Source organism: Myotis lucifugus, unplaced genomic scaffold (genome assembly GCF_000147115.1).
Source record: "Myotis lucifugus unplaced genomic scaffold, Myoluc2.0 scaffold_338, whole genome shotgun sequence".
Taxonomy (NCBI): domain Eukaryota; kingdom Metazoa; phylum Chordata; class Mammalia; order Chiroptera; family Vespertilionidae; genus Myotis; species Myotis lucifugus.
This window is the reverse complement of record NW_005871386.1, coordinates 874,080-894,411: the sequence shown is the minus strand read 5'-3', so window position 1 is coordinate 894,411 and position 20,332 is coordinate 874,080. Positions and strand designations below refer to the sequence as shown.

Below are 20,332 nucleotides of genomic sequence, written 5' to 3'. Positions count from 1 at the left end.
ATGCCCTCCTCCCCCATCAGCACCTGCTACCTGACAGGGTACCCTGGGCTTAAAAATAACAATCCCTTCCTTTAGAGCAGTGGTTCTCAACCTTCCTAATGCCCCGACCCTTTAATACAGTTCCTCATGTTGTGGTGACCCCCAATTTCACTGTTACAAATTGAACATAATTAAAGCATAGTGATTAATCACAAAAACAATATGTAATTATATACGTGTTTTCCGATGGTCTTAGGCGACCCCTGTGAAAGGGCCGTTCGACCCCCAAAGGGGTCGAGACCCACAGGTTGAGAACCGCTGGTTTAGAGGTCACTTGCTTGATGAAACATTTCCAGGCTTATTAGCTCAGATCCTCCTCCTGACAACCCAGGGAGGTAGGCGGAGAAGCGATTGCAATGCCCATGGTGTATGCGTCTGTATTTAGAAATGAAGCTCAGAGAGGAAAAGGGTCAAGCCCAGTGGTTCCCAAGGTGCGGGGCATGCCCCACGGGGGTGGGGGGGTTGATTTTAAGGGGGGCTATTCGAGAATGAGTTAACAGTGAATTTTTTGTATTTTTTAAAACAATTTCTTAGTGATTTCTTCCTCAGTATTTCAACTATCCTTTCGTCCTTTTATTTTTCTCTTTCATGGATGCCATATGTCTTTGGAAGCGTGTTTAGACCAAGTTAATGGCCTTTTAGGCTGCCTCCACGTGAATAAGCATTCACTTTTTGAATAAGAATTATGTGTCAGGGGAGAGAGGGTGAAGGGGCATCAGGATTTTAGTGATGCTTAGGGGAGGCATGGCCAAAAAAAGGTTGGGAACCACTGGTCTAGCCCAAACAAGCACTTAAGAGGGATGGAGGGCTTAAGACACAATTCTGAAGACATTCATTAACTACCGCTTTGTTTCATCAAGAATGACTTATCTGTGCAGGCCCCATTTCTAAGGGCTCTGTGTACATTGGGAGATTACAACAAAGTCCCTGCCCAACTGTAGGTTTCTAACGGGGAGCAGGCCAGTGAACCAATAAAGATACTACAACTGCTGATCTGTCCCAGAAAAGAGCACATGGTCCAGCGAGAGAAAAAGGGGGGACATGTATTTCATCCCGGGAGGGCTTTCTCCACTAAATTAACATTTAAGTAGACGATAAAAGAATTATTTCACACCTTTTCCTCTTCTAAAGGCCCCTATACCTCCTCCCCAGCCCCTACTTTTTGCTTCTTAACTTTGCCTCAGACCTCATGCAAAAAAAAAGCAAAACAAGACTCCCTTCTCACCATCAAAACAACTCATATACCATAGAAATTTGAGGTTACTATGAACTGCCTGTTTCTCTGCTATTTTCACTGTATAAATTCTCGAAAGGTTTTCTAAGCTCTCTCTACAGTGCTTGTTCCCACTTCCTCACTTCACCTTCACTCCGGGGCCTACTCTGATCCAGTTTTGACTTCCCTCATCAAGATCACTTGTGGAGGTTACTGAGGATCTCCATGTTTCCAAAGCCAATTGCCAGTTCTCAATTCTTATCTAACTGACCTCTCAGCAGAACTACAAACAAGTAACAAGCTTCCTTTTAAAACGCGTTCCCCCCTGAACTTCCCTCAACGTCTCACTGTTGGGATTTTCCTATTCCCTCACTGGGTCTGTTATAGAATAGTAAGAAGTTAGGGAAATTCCAGGACAAGTGAGATAGGGAAACTGAGACAGATGGTTGAAACAGCAATGTGCAGCCACCTGGTAAATCCTGTATCTTCCCTTAACCAAGGGCACAAGAATAAATGGTTTGCACTTATCTCCAACCAGAGAGTAAATAGCTTAAATCACCCTACTCAGGCAGGCAGGTAACAGAAATCCAATTAAGTGCCATTTGCCAACCATACCCCAGGACAGACAAATTAAGAAAATAAATCTCATTATGGTACATCAGCATAAAGCTAATCCGAACCCTAATCCTAACCCCCTCCCACCCATGCACATATCCCCTAACCTTTAAGGGACCCCATGAGACTGGCAACCAGGGGAGCAATGGGCAGTGGCAGCTTGTCCTGGGCTAAGCCCCTGAACCTGTCTCCAAGGCCCCATGTTCCCCCTTTTCTCTGACTTCCCAGTGAGCCAACACAGCCCAGCCGAGGCTCTCCTGCTGCTGCTTCTATGTCCTTCCTAGTTTCACTGCACTAAGTATGTTTTTGCTACAACCAATAAATCCTTGCTTGCTTTTCCACACCTTGTCTCTTGATGGAAATCTTGCCTTCAAGAAGACAAGAACCGAGGTCTCCTCTGTGTCCTGGTAGCACCTCAACTGGCCCGCTCCTCACTTTGAGTGTCTCTTCAATAAATCCCACTTGGCTTTACTTGCATTTTCATTGACCTTAAAATTTTTTCTGCATCCATGAGAATCAAGATCCCAGCCAGTAACCTGAATCGGTAACAGGTCTTCTTTTCAAAATCCCTGATTTCTCTCCTTTGACTCAATCTTTAAATGTTGCGGTGTTCCAAGGCTCAGTCCTCACTTGCTTCTTTTCTCTGTTTTACTCTCAGGTGATGTCATCCAAACTCCTTGACATTAAGTCTCTAAACTGCTGATTTTCACATTTCTGTCCAGCATAGACATCTCCACCATAACCCAGGTTCACAAACCCAATTAGCTGCTTAATATCTCTACTTTATGACTCACCGTCATCTCAAACTCAAGTCAAAGAGAGCCTTGAGCCCGGCTGGCGTGGCTCAGTGGTGGAGCATTGACCTATGAATCAGGAGATCATGGTTCGATTCCGGGTCAGGGCACATGCTCGGTTTCGGGCTCTATCCCCAGTGGGGGCCTGCAGGAGGCAGCCAATCAATGGGTTCTCTCTCATCATTGATGTTTCTATCCCTCTCTCCCTCTCCTTTTCTCTCTGCAATCAATAAAAATATCTTCAAAAAGAGAGAGAAACAGCCTTGATTTTACCCCCATCCTGCTCCTTTCCCAGTATTCTCAGTGGATGGCACCATCATCCATCCAGTTGTTCAAATAAAAAACTGGAAATCACCCTTGGTTCCTTTCTTTCATTCACTTCTCACATTGAATCCATCAGCCAGTCCAGCTGAGTCTGCCTCTAAAACATACACCAAGCCTGCCCCATTTCACTGGATCTCCACAACCATCAGGCTACTCAACTGACAGAACCACAGACTTCTGTGGCCTTAGGCACTTTTGTCTTCTAGACTCTAGAATCGAGACTGTGGTATAACAAAAAAATTATCTACTTTGTCCCTGGCTCCCAGCACAGAGCTCCTAACAGCCTTGGAATTTCCTAATAGGATTGTCTTTTGTTATTCATAGTGAGTCCCTTTCCAACACACCTGAGTATAATGCTAATGAGGTGATTCAGGGTGGGGCTCCTAGGTCCTTCCTGATGGGAGCTGTCGTTGGAAAGACCAAATGTGATTAGAGGGAGGTTAGTGAATATATGCTTCTCTCTCTATCTCTATCTCTCTCTCTTTTTCCTTCCTCCCCCTCCTCCCTCCCTTTCACTCTCTCCAGCAGTCAGTGGAGGAAATATCCTCAGGTGACGATTAAAAAAAAAAAGACATGTCAGAATGGGTTTTATTGTTATGTTTTGTTTTTAATTGATTTGAGAGAGAGAAACACTGATTTGTTGTTGCACTTACTTATGCATTCATTCATATATGATTCATATTCTTATATGTGCCCTGACTGGGTCAAACGTGCTACCTTGGTGTATCCAGTTGACACTAACCAACTGAGCTATCTAGCCAGGGCCTGTCAAAATGGATTATAAAACCCTGATCCATTTGTAACCTATATACTGATAGATCCTCCCTTACCCCAACTGGTGGGCGGAGTATGACGTAACCTGCAGCCCAGAAATACCTGAGTGACTAACCATGTACCTTATATGGACTATACATTGGACCACCAATCCACACCTGCCAAATACCCTAAGCCCTTGTCCTATATGGACAATACAGTAAGCCACCAATCATATACAAGAGACACTCTTTAGGTAAGAAGACACAAAGAGATTGATAGTAAAAAGGAGGGGCCTGGCGGGTGTGGTTCAGTGGTTGAGCATCGACCTATGAACCAGGAGGTTACGGTTCGATTCCTGGTCAGGGCACATGCCCGGTTGCAGGCTTGATCCCCAGTGTGGGGGTGTGCAGGATTCTCTCTCATCATTGATGTACCTCTCTCTCTCTCTCCTTTCCTCTATGAAATCAATAAAAATATATTACACCAAACAAAAGTAAAAGAGGAAGGAATATATTCCATATAAATAGCAACCAAAAGAGAACTGGGTTGGTTATATCATTATCAGACAAAAAAGATTTTAAACCAAAAAGGATAATAAGAGACAAAAAGGGACATCATATATTGATAAAAAGTTTTTAAAATCCATTCTGCAACCTCTGTCATTTAATTTGAGAGTTCAACTCATTTACATTTATGTTGATAAAAGGTTTAAGCTATGAAGGAGATATAACATACACAAACATATATGTACCTAATGACAGAGCCCCAAAATATATGAAGCAAGTACACATGAAACATTTTCCAGGACAGATTATGTGTTAGGCCACAAAACAAGTCTTAATAAATTCAAAAATATTGAAATCATTCAAGATAACTTTTTCAACCACAAAGGAATGAAACTAGAAATCAATAACAAAAAGAAGAGTGGAAAATGCACAAATATGTGGAAATTAAACAATACATTCATAAACAACCAACAGATCACAGAAGAAATCACAAGAGAAATTAGAAAATACCTTGTGACAAGCATAAACAAAACACAACATACCAAACTTAGATTACAATGAAAGCAATGCTCACAGGAAATTTATCATTGTAAAAAAGAAGAAAAATTTCAAATCAATAATCTAATTGTATACCTTAAGGAATTAGAAAAAGAAGAGCAAACTAAACCCAAAGATGGCTGAAGGAAGGAAATAATAAAGGTTAGAGTGGAGGTAAATGAAAGAGAGAGTAGAAAAACAACAAAACCAAAAGGAGAGAAGACTCAAATTACTAAAATCAGAAATGAAAGAGTCCACGTTACAATCAAGTTCACAAAAATAAAAAAGAATTATAAGAGAATAATATTAAAAACTGTACTCTAACAAATTGTGTAACCTAGATGAAATGGACAAATTCCTATAAACACAATAATCTACCGAACTGACTCATGGATATAGAAAATCTGAATAGACCTGTAACAAGTAGGGAGGTTGAATCAGTAAAAAATAATCCTCTTCACAAAGAAATCCCAGGACCAGATAACTTCACTGGTTACATGTAGCAAACCTTTAAAGAAGAATTAACAACAATCCTTATCAAACTCTTCCAAAAAATATTTCCTAACTCATTCTATAAGATAGACACTAGCCTGATACTGAAGCCAGACAAAAATAGTCAAGAAAAGAAAACTACAGACCAATATAATATCCCTTATGAATCCCTTGGTTAAATTTATTCCTAAGAAATTTATTTTTTATACTACTGCAAATGAAATTATTTTCTTTTCAAAATGTTAACTGCTAGTGTATAAAAATACAACTAATTTGGGGGTATTGATTTTGTATTTCACATCTTTGCTGAATTTGTTTAACTCTTAAGCAGGGGTGGGAAATGTCCGGCCCGCAGGCCATATAAGGCTCATGAAATCATTTGGTCTGGCCCTGCCAAGGTGTTAGGGGTAAGTTAATTAAATGTTTGACCAAATATAGTAGCCTAATTTTTAAGTTGATAATTTTGTATGGCCCTCAAATGATGTTATAGATATGCAGAAAAAGTTTCCCTACCCCTGCAGTCTTAAGTAGAAGCTTTTGTATTATATAATTTACCATAACAGAAGTAAACAGAGGGAAATTTATAGCTACATATGCCTATATCAGAAAATTAAAAGGTTGAAAATTAGTTATGTAAGTTTTCATCTCAGAAAGATTAGGAGGATAGCAAATCCAACTCAAGCTAGCAGTAAGCAAATAATAAAAATGAGAGCAAAAATAAAATTTGAAACAAATAAAAACAGAGAATATCAATAAAGCCAAAAGTTGGCTTTTTGAAAATTTTAATAAAATTGGTGACCCCATAATAAGACTGATCAAGAAAAAGAGAAATTGTCATTCTCATGAATAAACAAAGGACCACCTTAGATCCTTTGTTCACTAAAAAAGATAATAAAAGATCCTATGAACAGCCTGATTCCAAAACAGCTGATGATTTAAATGAAATCAACAAATTCCATAAATCATGTAATTTACCAAAACTGATTCAAGAAGAACTAGAAAATGGAATCCTGTATCTATTAAAGAAATTGGATTCATTATGTAAAATTTTGTTACGATGAAAACTCTAGACAGATGATTTCACTTGTGAATTTTTCAGACAATTTAGGAAGAAATAATAACCAATCTTACACAAAGTCTTCCCAAGAGTAGGAAAAGATATAGCACACTCAACTCTTTCTGAGGCCAGGACCTTGAAAACAAAACCTGACAAGAATATTATAAGAAAGAAATAAAGTATAGACATTCTCTCTCATTCCCATGGAGGCAAAACTCCTAGGCAAAATATTAGCAAATTGAATTCAGCAACATCCTATATAATAAAAGGCTAATATGCAAATCGACCTAATAGGGGGATGACCGGTTGCTATGATGCGCACTGACCACCAGGGGGCAGATGCTCAATGCAGGAGCTGCCCACAGGGGGAGTGCCACTCAGCCAGAAGCCCAGAAGCCAGGCTCATGGCTGGCAAGCACAGAGGTGGTGGCGGGAGCACTAGGGATGTCCGACTGCTGGTTTAGGCCCGCTCCCCGCCATCAGTCGGACATCCAAGGGCTTCTGGACTGTGAGAGGGCGCAGGCTGGGCTGAGGGACGCTCCCACCCCCCGAGTGCACAAATCTTGTGCACAGGGCCTCTAGTATAAGTATAATAGAATATAACCAAGAGGCACTTATTCTAGGAAGACAAAAAGTGGTTTATTGTTTGAAAAACTTTTTTAATTCACCACATTAACAGAAACAAAAACAAAAAAGAAAAATCATATGATCATGTTGACAAACACCAAAAAAGCCCTTAATAAAAATGTAACACCTGTTTATGATACTAACCTTAGTGAACTAATAATAAAATGGAACTCCATTGTATAAGAACAAGTATCTACCAAAAACTTACAGAAAACAGTTAATGGTAAAATATTACTTTTGATGAGAATGAGCCAAAGATGCTACGGTAAGTAGAAGAAAATATCAGGATTAGAAAGGAAGTATTAAAACTTATTCACAATGAACATGACTGTACATGGATAAAACGGAAAATAATTCTCAGAAAAATTATTCGGTATTAGAATTAATAATTGAATTCATCAAGTTCACTGCATGTAAGGTAGGCTAACAAAAATCAATTATGTTTCTAGATTATCGGCAATAAACAAATAGAAAATGGAATTCAGAAAAAGGTGACAATTATACTTAACATTTTTTAAGTAACAAAAAAATATCTTGGAACACATTTTTTAAAAAGGGACCTCTACACTGAAGATTAAACTCTTGCTGAAATTAAAGAAGCCCTAAATAAGTAGAGAGATTATACTCTTTTCATAGATTTGAATATTCAATATTATAAAGATGTCAGTTCTCCCCGAAATAATATATATTTAGTTGGAATATAATTGCAATCAAAATCCTGGTATGTTTGTTGTAGATACTAATAAACTGATTCTAATATTTATAGAAATGCAATGATTCAGGAAACCTAAGTGGAGGCCTCACAATATCATATATCAAGACATTATAGCCAGAACCAGTTTGGCTCAGTGGATAGAGCGTCAGCCTGCGGACTCAAGGGTCCCAGGTTCGATTCCAGTCGAGGACATGTACCTTGGTTTCAGGCACAACCCCAGTGGGGGGCGTGCAGGAGGCAGCTGATCAATGTTTCTCTCTCATTGATGTTTCTGGCTTTCTATCCCTCTCCCTTCCTCTCTGTAAAAAAAAAAAAAAAAAAATCAATAAAATATATTTTAAAAAAAAGACATTATAAACCGAGAGTGATTAAATCACTGTAATATTGGCACAAGGATAAGTAGAACAGAAGAAATATTTTAGAGACAGTTGGGGAGGTCTTTTTATTAACAGATATAGATGAATTAGATATCATTTAGAAAAAAAAAGGGAATCTTGATTCCTTCCTCAAATCATATATAGAAACTCCAGGTAGGTCATAAATCTAAATATGAAATGTAAAGTAAATAGATCTTTTATAAGTTAACATAGGAGTACATTTTCATGACTTTAAGGTAGGCAGAGATCTCTTAAATGGAACACAAAAAGTGCCAACCACAAAGGAAAACAATAAGCTGGAGTATGTTAAAACGTAAAACTTTTCTTCATCACACGACACCATTAAGAGAGAGAAAAGGCAAGCCAATAGAGGAAGATTTTTGAAATACATGTATCCAGCACAAGAGATCATTTGGAATAGTATACTAGAAGTTTATTAAACTCCTTCAAATCAGCTTAATGAAATAAGCAGCAGACAACCCAATAGAGCAAATAGACAAGAGACTTGAACTGGCACTTCACTAAAGAGCATATTCCAGTCCTGGCCGGGTAGCTCAGTTGGTTAGAGCATTGTCTCCATACACCAACGCTGCAGGTTTGATCTCCAGTCAGGGCACATACAAGAAGCAACCAATGAATGCATAACTAAGTAGAACAACAAATCAATGTTTCTCTCTTCTCTCTCTCTCTCTCTCCCTCCCTCCCTCTCTCTCTCTCTCCTTTTCTCCCTCTCACTCTGAGAAAAAGAAAAAAGGGAAAAAAAGCATATTGCACATGGCCAATAGATATTAAAGAGATGCTCAACTTCGTCAGTCATCAAGGAAACATTTATTAAAACTCTAAGGTGGCAAATTTAGGAGAAAGAAAGGAACATGGCTTGGCTCAGCTTAAACGTTACTTTCTCTGAGATGCCTTCTTATCTAAAGACAGTACCTGGTGGAGTTTATTTCACCTGTAGCCAACATTTGCCCTATTTTGACTGACCCACGTCTAAGTCACCTCCGTTATAATAGACCTCACAGGAGAAATTTCTCATTGTGGGAGTTTTGGTGGGAGGGAAGTTTCATATCTGTCTGTTTTCCACTGTATCCCCTGCACTTAGAACAAGGCCTGACATATAACAGGTACTCAATAAATGCCAGATGAATGAATGAATGAATGAATGAATGAGTGAGTGAATGAATGCCTCCTTTGCTTACTGCTCTGCTGTCTTGTCTGTTTCTTCACAGACAAGGGGTTTTCATAACAGCCATCTTCACTTAAATGTTTAAGTCTAGATATTCTGTTGTCAGGGCATTTTAAACCCATGATTAAGAAGTCTGCATTTAGTGAGCCCAGCGTCAAGATAGGCCTAGGATCTAATTTCAGGATGAAAGGTTAGAAAGCTGCCTCATGTTGCTTCTTCTCAAATATGCCCAGATATTTATATAACCTTTTAGTTGCTAAAAAAAAAAATTCAATTTTCTTTCTCAATAACATTCTATCATTCAGCAAAGTAGAGAACCACAATTTTAAGAATTTCCATTATTTCAGTAAACTAAACTAAGCCATTTCTTACTTTGAATAAAAATAAAAAACTTTTATTTTTAATAAAGACAAACATTAACAATTTTTCTGACTTGATCCTCTTGCAAAAACACATTATTAACTGTGGTTTTCAGTCTTTAATAGAATTGCAAAATGAAATATCAGGTAAGAAAGGGAGAATAAGAAAATATTCCAATTATAATATATTTTGACTTAGTGGAAAAAACTCAATCTCAAGGATTTGGTATTTTTAATCAGCTTTAAAGTAAAATTAAATTTTATTTGCAGGTGGGTCGGAATATAGTGACCTATCCTTAGAACCATAAAAATAGGGTAGCAGAAGCAGTGCTAAAGTTAAAATATGAGACCCAGGGATATGGATAATGAAGGTTATTATTATTACCTATGGTCTACCTCACTGCAATAAACCCTCAAAACAAAACAAAACACCTGTGATGGTCATTAAATACCTAGGGGTTTCTTTTCTGTGAACCTAATAACATGAACATTTCCCAGGCCTTTTCAGATTAGGTATGCCCATGTGATTTGCTTTCAATACAAAAGTGTTAGGAGAGGGAAGATGTGTAACTTCTAGGCATTTGTGCCAGGTCCCCCTTCTTGCTGTGATAATTGTGGAAGCATTTGTTGAAGTGGAGCTTCCATCAACCAACGTTCTTTTTTTGGTTAATCCTCACCAGAGTATATATATATTTTTAAATATATTTTTATTGCTTTCAGAGAGGAAGGGAGAGGGAGAAAGAGATAGAAACATCAATGATGAGAGAGAATCATTGATTGGCTGCCTCCTGCCTGCCCCGCACTGGGGATCAAGCCCGCAACCCGGATATGTGCCCTTGGCCAGAATCAAACCTGGGACCCTTCAGTCCACAGGCCGAGGCTGTATCCACTGAGCCAAACCGCCTAGGGCCAGAGTTTTGTTTTGTTTTTTGTTGTTTTTTTTTTTGAGAGAGTGGAAAGGAGGGAGGAAAGAAACACCAATGTGTCTCATTGATTGGTTGCCGCCTGCACGCTCCCCAACTGGGGCTGGGAGTCGAACCTGCTGCAACTCAGGTACATACCCTTCCCCAGGAATCAAACCAGCTACTTTTCAGTGGGAGGGCCACCACTCTAACCACTTAGAGACACCAGCCAAGGCTCAGCCAAAGTTCTTGAGTGACTACAATGAACAACCTAGAAAGTAGATTATGTGAGTATTATGCTAAGTAAAATAAGCCAGTCAGAGAAAGACAAGTATCACATGTTCTCACTCAGATGGGAAATCTAATGAGCAAAATAATTTGATGAATAAAATAAATCCAGAGAAAGCAGCATGGAAAACTGATGAATCTCAGAGGGAAGGCTTGGGGGTGGGGAGTGGGAAGAGATTAACCACATAATTTATATGCATATACATATACATGGACACACACAATAGTGCAGTGAAGGCCTGGGAGGGGGAGGGGGAAGAGTAGAGGGGAAGTCCATGTGGGGGTGGGGGAGGAGTGGACATTTGTAATACTTTCAACAATAAAGGTAAGTTTAAAAAAAGAAAGTAGATTATGTGCCCAATGAACTTACAGCTCTAGAAGAAGCAGTAAGGAAACATAATGTTGGTTGTATTTGAGAAGATATTAGAGAGAGAGAGATGGAGATAGAGATAAAGACGAGAGAAAGAGAGAACAGAGAGAGAAAAGAACTGGCAAATAGGGATGAAAAGCAAAAGAAAAAGTCCAAATATTCAGAGACTTGCCGAGAGGGAAGACAGACTCCTTCTCAATACAAATTGAAAAAAAAAAAAAAGATAAAATGATGTAAACTCTGCCTTACCTCAAGGATGTAATGAAGGCTTTGCTGGATTAAGGTTGTGGCAAGGCAGTTTCACACACAGCAAATAACAGAGACAGAACCTCTGCCTCCTATTGCTTATATAGACTATTTGGTCAATTACATGTTGATTTCATCTCAGCAGTTGGTTACTTTCTTTCGGTTGCCTTCTGCCAGCTCTTCCTGTTTACAACTACATCTACAAAATATACGTTACATTTTAACATTTAACAAGACATAACATTTAGAACTGCCCAGACCTTGAGACCCTTGTTCTATCTTACAAACAGTGTCAGAATTAAAGGTCCAACTAGAATGGGACTTTGGGGTTAACTTCTTTGAGAAAGTGTGAGTGAGGGAATTTTGGTTGTGGGAAGGTGGTAGTCCTTAATGGCTGTTCACAAATACCTTGGTTCTTGTCTCCTGAGCACATGGTATGATTGTACTTCCCCATTCCGTTTGAAATTAATCCTGACCATGTGACTGAATTTGGCCTAAAAAGGTGAAAAGAAATCACGTGCATGTGTCACTTTTGGAAAGAAACTTTAAGAGCCAGTGCCTACTCATTATTTCCTCTTCCTCTTCTTCCCTGTCTTGGCGACTGCAGAGGCTCGTCTTGATATACAGCGTCCATCAGCCTGGCTTCCTGAGTGACTACAAATTGAACAGCCTCTGCCAACCTATACACCCTTCGCCCCTGCTGTTCCTTCATCCTGGAATGGTCATCCTCATGTATCTGTATAGTTCACTCCTTGACCTCCTTCAATTGTATCTTGGCTCAAATGTCACCTTCCTAGGGAGGACTACCTGGACTACCTACTTAATATTCAAGCACCCTCTGTGCCTCCTTAATGGGGGCACTTCTGATCCACCTATTCTATTCTTTTCTACAGTAATTGTCATCATCTAACACTCCTCTTCATTTCTTTTTTTTAAAATATATTTTTATTGATTTCAGAAAGGAAGGGAGAGGAAGAGATAAATAGAAACATCAATGATGAGAGAGAATCATTGATTGGCTGCCTCCTGCACACCTTCCACTGGGGATCGAACCTGCAACCCAGGCATGTGCCCTTGACCGGAATCGAACCTGGGACCCTTCAGTCCACAGGCTGACTTCTATCCATTGAGCCAAACCGGCTAGGCACTCCTCTTAATTTACTTACTATTTCATCTATTACATCTATGGGCCTGCCTTTCTCACCTGACTGAAATCCAGGGTAGGGATTTTTGTCTACTTATGTTTCCCAGCACTCCCACCCAGTAAATGCTAAAACAAATGTGTTGAGTGAGTGAATAAAATAAAACATTGTTACAAAGCACTAAGCACAGTGTCTAGCCCACAGTACTGCACCTATTATTAGTATTGAATGTTAGTATGACGCAAGTGCCTAATACAAAACAAACACTTAATAAATTTTAATCTTCCTTCCTTCCCTTTATATCTTTACAGCAGTTAAGACAGTGCCTTATATGTATTAAACAGTCACTACTCACCTTTGTGACCTCCCTTATAAGTCTCTAGGAATAAGTACTGTTTACAATGGCAAGCCAATACTGGGCCTCTGATCCTCGTCCCTCTCCACCCCCCAACAGTCAGCTCTGGTGGCTCTGTGATCAGGGGGAGAACGTACATGTGATTAAGGTGATACTAGTGGCCCTACCTTACCCTTCTACCCGCACTGCCAAGAACTTGTGGGGCTCTGTGGAAAACTAGCTCAGGCACCAATCTAGGAAAAACTATTCAAATGCAAAACTTTTAGGCGGTGAGGAGGCTTGGCCCTAAGATAAAATTGTTACAAAGTCTCCAGGGGTTGGAAAAAACCTGGCTGTGTAATCACCATGGCTGGGCTTTGTTTAAATAAGAATGTTTAAGGAATGTGTTCAGGACTATTTAAAGTCAGACCATTTACATTCTAAAGAATTCAAAAAATAAGGGTAAACACTTAAATGATTTTAAAGATTAGCAAGGTAGGAGACTATGTAATTATATAGCCTCTACCCCTGGTTCTAATAATCAAGTCATCTTACATGGCATGATATTTAGGTGTTAACTAAATATTTACCAACTCACTGAGCTGGGGCCAATAACTTGCCTAAAATGAGTAAATTGCGGAGTTAGAACTCTTCCTTAGCCCTCTCAGCTAGCGATCCTCCCGCCTTCCCTCTCAGCTAGCGATCCTCCCGCCTTCTGTGTGCAGCCTCAACTCCACGCAAGTTCTAGGCCAATATTGACCACGGTAGAGGTGGATTTGGAATTAAGTGAGTTTCTGCAACCTCGATGAGGCATCTGGGCACCAGTGCACATTTCCCCAACACTTTTAAAAACATATATATATATATATATATATATATATATAATTATTATTATTATTGATTTCAGAGAGGAAGGGAGTATTATTGATTTCAGAGAGGAAGGGAGAGAGAGAGAGAGAGAGAGAAACATCAATGATGAATCATTGATTGTTTGCCTCCTGCACGTCCCCTATTGGGGATGGAGCTTGCAACCCAGGCATATGCTCTGACCAGGAATCGAACTGTAACCTCCTGGTTCATACGTCGACACTCAACCACTGAGCCACGCAAGCTGGGCCCCCACACTTTTCTTGCCAGGAGAATGTGACAGCATTCCTGCAGGGCCTTCTGAGAAAGCTGCCTTGCTCTGAGTCAAGTAGCTCTGCAACCTACCCCACAACAGATTAGACAGAGGATCAGGCCCAAGTCAGTGGTAGCCATCTTTACAGATTGGAAATGAGGAAGTCTATGCAGTGCCAGGCATAAGAATACTACCGACAGGCATCTTCTCTACTGCAGTGACCAGTGGACCCACCAGAACGACTCATTAGACTGAGGACAGTCAGACAGCGGTGTAGGGGACGCTGTGATTGATGTGCCACCACATCCCGCCTCGGGCCGGAGGTGCTCATTCACCCTGCTCTGGCATTCTTGGCGGTCTTTTTCCTAGGGAAGCCATTCTAAGACACAAGGAAGCAGACAGTGGAAAGAAGCCTAGAGAAGACAGCGAACAAAGGGCGGGAGGTAGCAGACACCGTGGTCTCAGAGAAACCATTCAGAAGTCAGGAGCTACAGTTAAAAAGAGAGAAGGAAAGTAGAGAGATGTCAAATTGTTTTCTCAATGCATTCTTATTTATTGATTTTAGAGAGGGAGGGAGAGAGAAAAATATCAATTTGTTGTTCCACTTATTTATGCATTCTTTCGCTGAGTCTTTTTTTTTATTTTTAAATCCTCACCCAAGGATAATTTTCCCATTGATTTTAGAGAGAGTAGAAGAGAGAGGGTAAGACAGAGAGAAATATCAATGTGAGAGAAACACATTGATTGGTTGTCTCCTGCATGCACCCTGACAAGGGCCTGGGCCGAGGAGGAGCCTGCAACTGAGGTACATGCCCTTGACTGGAGTCGAACCTGAGACCCTTCGGTCCGCAGGCTGACGCTCTATCCACTGAGCCAAACCGGCTAGGGCAGTGCGGCTCTTTGGACCCTTTAGTGTGGCTCTTCCACAAAATAGCACGTGCGGGTGCACAAGTACCGTGCAAAGTTGACTTAAAACTTTAAGTAAAGTTTATTAAGTTAATTGTAGGGAATGTTGTGGAGTGAAAGAAGATGTAGTGTCGAGGATTGAGAAAGGTATGTTGAGATGGTTTGGACATATAGAGAGGATGAACGAAAGAAGATAGATGAAACAAGTATACAAGACGAGTGTGGATGGGAGAGTTGAAAGGGGTCGACCTCAGCGAACGTACCTCAATCAGATTGAGGATGTTTTTAGCAAAGGCCAGTTTAGGAGTACCCTAATTAAGTTAATAACAATGTACCTACCTATATAGTTTAAGTTTAAAAAATTTGGTTCTCAAAAGAAATTTCAATCATTGTACTGTTGATATTTGGCTCTGTTGACTAATGAGTTTGCCGACCACTGGGCTAGGGCCTTGGTTGATTCTTGTATGTGCCCTGACTGAGGGTCGAATGGCAACCTTGGTGTATCGGGACATCTCCAACCAATTGAGCCACATGGCCAGGGCTCAGTGCAGTCTTAAAATCACATGAAGTAATCGGAGTTGTCTGCCCTCCTTCCAATCAGAAAGAGCCTCAGGACCACTCACAGTTGGGTGTCTGCCTTGTGTCCTTAGTTTCTTCCCACTTCCTGCCTTGACCCTGGGACCACATGCCTGGGACACTGCCAACATTTGTCAGCCTGGTCAGAGTCCTCTGAACCCCCAACTTCTGGCTACAGTCTTATTATGAATTAGGTGGGGACCCAAAATAAAGGTGCTGCAGCTTGCCCTGGCCTGGCTGCTCAGTTGGTTAGAGCGTCATCCCTATACACCGAGGTTCGATCCCTGGTCAGAGCACATACAAGAGTCAACCAGTGAATGCATAAATAAGTAGAACAGCAAGTCAATGTTTCTCTCTCTCTCTCGCTCTCTCTCTCTCTCAGAATCAATCAATTAAAAAAACAACAGCCCTAACCGGTTTGGCTCAGTGGATAGAGCATCGGCCTGCAGACTGAAAGGTCCCAGGTTCGATTCCAGTCAAGGGCATGTACCTGGGTTGCGGGCACATCCCCAGTGGGAGGTGTGCTGGAGGCAGCTGATCGATGTTTCTCTCTCATCGATGTTTCTAATTCTCTATCCTTCTCCCTTCCTCTCTGTAAAAAATCAATAAAATATATAATTAAAAAAAACACACAAAAAAACCAACAACAACAGTGCAGCCTGTCTGACTCTGGGTACTGCATGTCCCTTTGGACACTCTTGGACTGCTGCCGCTGCCCTGGGGGCTAGTCTGATGGCCGGGTCATTTTCTCTAGCTACGTCCCCTCAGGCTCTGGCTCCCTCTCTCTCCATTGACCCGTGATGCTAAGGGTACAGCCAAGTATATTCATGTCCTAATAATCTCCCTTTCCTTTTGGCTGTTGGCTTTAGTTTTACCTCTAAGAAAACACAGACATGGATCCTTACAATTTTAGGTTCCCCTCCCCCCTCATTTCTTGTTCTCTTGGCCTTTACATTTTATTCTTTACCAAGAGACCTTCTCAAGTTTCAAAAATGTATCCCATCAGAACTAAGGATTATGGAGAACGTATAACTAGTAGAATAAAGTGTTCATGTTAAGTCCAAAATATTAGTTCTTGTAATAATATAAAACTTGATGGATTTTTTAACAAAAGATACTTTTGAAATAAATTTATTTACTTATTTTTTTAAATGTTAAATTTTTTTTACAGAATTTTAAACATACACAAAAGAAATCATATGATGAACCCTCACATACCCATCATCCAGGCTAATCTATCTAAAATATACACGTTTATTGTTACTCTGTTCAGTTGAGTGAGTGCAGTCTATAGATAATGAATCAACTAATTTACTTGCAGGTAACCGACAACAACTGATGACATTATGAGGATATTTTTCCACTGATTTTTTTAGAGAGAGTAGAAGGGGAGGGGAGAGATAGAAACATGTCCATTGGTTGCCTCCCGCACTCGTCATTGAGCTCTTGACCAGAATCGAACTTGGGACCCTTCAGTTCGCAGGCGAACGCTCTATCCACTAAGCCAAACCAGCTGGAGCAACATTGTCTTATTGACCTGGGTCACACTGCTACTTCGGGGATGCATTCTGTGACTCCCACCTTGACTTGGTTGGCAAAAATTAACCGTTCATTCCTCTACACATCTCTTGAGTACACTCCTTCTATCCCACCCTATTTCTATAATTCAGTCATCTCTTGTCTGTGTAACTAGATTTTGTATTTTGATATTTAAATGTTGTCTCCTTGGGCCCCCAATATTTGCCCCTCTCTCTTCATCCCATTTGAGCAGAGGGGGGATATGAAACCTTCAGAAAAGCCTGAGGCAGAGCAGAAGGCAGAAACAGACAAAGCTTTCTCGCTTTTGTTTCCTCGAAACCCAAGGAGCTTGAATGAAAACTGGAAGGTTCGCAAAGGGAAGAAAGCTGTTTGCAGGTAGAAGATAGTACTTAGGAGCAAAAATAGAGTTCCTTGGTGGTGGAGGTGGGGTCCCCTGATCAAAGGAAGCCTGGTTCTGCTTCCTGGGAAGTAGGACATGCCCAGAAAGGAATGGCTGCTGGCTGTATCTAGGCTGGGTGACCATAAGCAGACTCACCAAAGCTTCCCCAATCTCCAACGGGACAGAGGTAACAGAGACTTACTGGGCCGACAGGGACCGTGTAGGCAGGGCCAATGACTGTCTCAATGATACCAAACATCGGATGAGAGACACTGCCTCCCACCCCCATCTTGGCACTGGGTGAGACTCTGCAGCAGTGAGGCACCACCCCTGCTGGGCAAGCTGGAAGAACTCGAGTCAAATCTCAGTGGGATGGCCTCTGAGTCACTTAAGTAACTCGTCCAAGTTCCTACAGCTGCTCCTTGCGGCAGATCTGGCATTTCGGGCCAGGTCTGTCAGCCTTAGCACCTGCGTGCTTAATTACTCTGCAGGGTTGCAGAAATTCAGTGCCTAATACTCCATCACCTTCCTGAGGAGCAACTGATACCCTTTTGCCCCAGTCATGAGGGTATGTATATGAGACACCCTTTCAGGTGACTCCTCCCGAGGCAGCTGTGCGGAGTGAAGGAGCTTGGCAAGCACAGCACAGACTTCCTAAGACCTGGGACGTTGCCAGGCCTCGGGCTCCTCATCTGTGAAATGGAGCTGCAACACTTACCTCATAGGGTTCCTGGTGAGTGTGAGGTAAGATAATGGAGATAAAATAAACTATAATACATGAATGTCTGGGTTTGGGAGGAAAACCAGGAAGAACAACAACAGCTCGTACTCTCGCACGTAATAACCACAGCCCGGAGGCCCTGCTGGACCTTCCAGAGCAGTTCGGTTCCTGGAGGTTGAGCTCTGATGTCTCCGCTGTGTACGGCCTGCTCGCCTTTCCTGGAACACTTTGTCCTCCACTCCACTCCCCACTTTCCCTTTGCAAACTTCTGTTGATCTTCTGGTCTCAATGTAAAATGCCACCTTCACTGGAGAACATGCCTGGACCACAGCCCATCCAAATGTCAAGGTGACACATCCATTCTCTGGGCAGTCCCACCATGTGTGCACTGACCCTTTAGCACTGAAATCCCTCATTCACCGACCCATCAGCCAACACCCCCCCCCTTCCACCACCCCCCCACCCCGACCCGCAACTAAACTAGCAAGCTCCTGGAGAGTGAGAGTGTATTTTGTTTATCGTTGTATTTCTAAGGTCTAGAATAGGGCCTCACACCTAACAGACACTCAATATGTAAAAATCTGTTGAATGAAGGAAGGTAAAAATGCCCTCTGAGTCATCAAAGACCAATTCATTTATGGTCCCAACAGTTTCAGTGCCAAGTATGTTGAATTATAATGGAATTTCCTGAAAAGTGGTAATCAAGTAAGTACTATTTAAATATCACAAAACTAGTCACCAACCACCCACAAGTAGATCACAAGTTCCTCCTTAAAGGGCTTGATAATTCTTTGGCTTGCCTCATTGTGCCTAAGAAAGTTCTGGAGAAACATTTGCTGAGTAATTGATAAACATAATACACCTTTCCTTGACCACTGTGGGAACAGAATTAACTGCAGAAATTCTTATTGTTTTCCAGCACTCAGAGCTGAGGGGTGATCTATTGTTTCATAAATTATAGAAACTGGGAACAGGTCTTTTCCTAAAAAAAAAAAAAAAAAAAAAGTCAAGGTCCAGTATATGTGAGGCCTGATGCCAGGAACTATGGGATGGCCAAGCTAATCTAGTCTCAGTTCTAGAGAGCCCTGCGTCAGTTGTTTACAGTGTCATACTGGACCGTAACAAACAGAGCACCATTCCCGATCTTAACTTTGGCTTCTGCTCAAGTCCACAGCTTTGTGCTCGGCTCTCTTCTGTACCTCAAGCTGGTCAATGAGAAGTTAATGAACTAAAAAGTCAGCCAAGCCCTAAACATTGACTAGACTGACCAGCCACAGACATTCCACAATGAATGCTAGGGGGAAAATCAGTCTTTACTCACAGCAAACAGTACTAGATTAAAATGTCTCTCACAACACAATGACAAGCAGTTGGACCATTAAAATTACAAATTGCCATAACCAATGGATGGGGTGGGGGGGTGGGACGGGGGTGAAGGCATGTGCTGGGGTATGGGGGCAGCCAGGGAGAGGTCAATGGGGGAAAAAGGAGACTTATGTAATACTTTAAACAATAAAGAATTTAAATTTATAAAATAAAATTACAAGTTGCCACTTGGGCTAATGTATTTTGTTTGCCTGATGCCCTCTGCCAGAGATGACACAGATATGTGATATCTTGGTTTTATCTTAGGCTGCGGTAAGAACAATGAAGGCTCCTGTAAGATTTGGATAGCAGGTCTCAGGACACAGCTGTCATCTTTTACAACACTCAGTGGACTCAGGCACAAATGATGCATTTCCTCCTAAGGAAACAAATGGCCATAGAGATATAGTCCTTTCTGTCTGGCTTCCATGTCTCCCTCAGCCTTATTTTATAAAGGAAGAAACATTGACTGATGGGTCCAGGGCTGGGCATCTGGAGCTAATGGAGCCAGTAAGCTTCTTCCCTGGGAATCCAGAATCAAGACTAAGAGATCCATTGTCAGCATGACTGATTTATAAACTCAAGATGTGGGAGTAGTGATTTCTGCCCCGTGGTCTGTGAAGGAAAGAAAACCAGAATGCAGTTAGAAAAAGGAAAGGAGAGGATAGAAAATGAGAAAGGAAGTTCCGACAACATTCTAGTTCTTTTCTGAGGCTTGGCTACTTATTGCTATTCCACGAGATACCTCTGTGTCCTCATAGTAAATCCCACCTTTTGTTTAAGTTAGCACAAATTAGCTTCTCTTACCACTTGCAATTACCAATTACATTTATTCTACTACCAATTT

At 41.2% G+C, this 20,332-nt stretch overlaps 1 protein-coding gene across 1 annotated transcript in view; it reads right to left on the bottom strand.

Moving 5' to 3' along the window:
- The window catches only part of PIAS1 (protein inhibitor of activated STAT 1), a 127,239-nt gene extending 115,814 nt beyond the window's left edge, over window positions 1–11,425 (bottom strand). The window contains exon 1 of the mRNA XM_023764590.1: window positions 11,407–11,425. The gene's annotated coding sequence lies outside the window, so the exon portion shown is untranslated. The remainder of the gene's footprint in view (window positions 1–11,406) is intronic.
- Window positions 11,426–20,332: the final 8,907 nt, after the last annotated feature.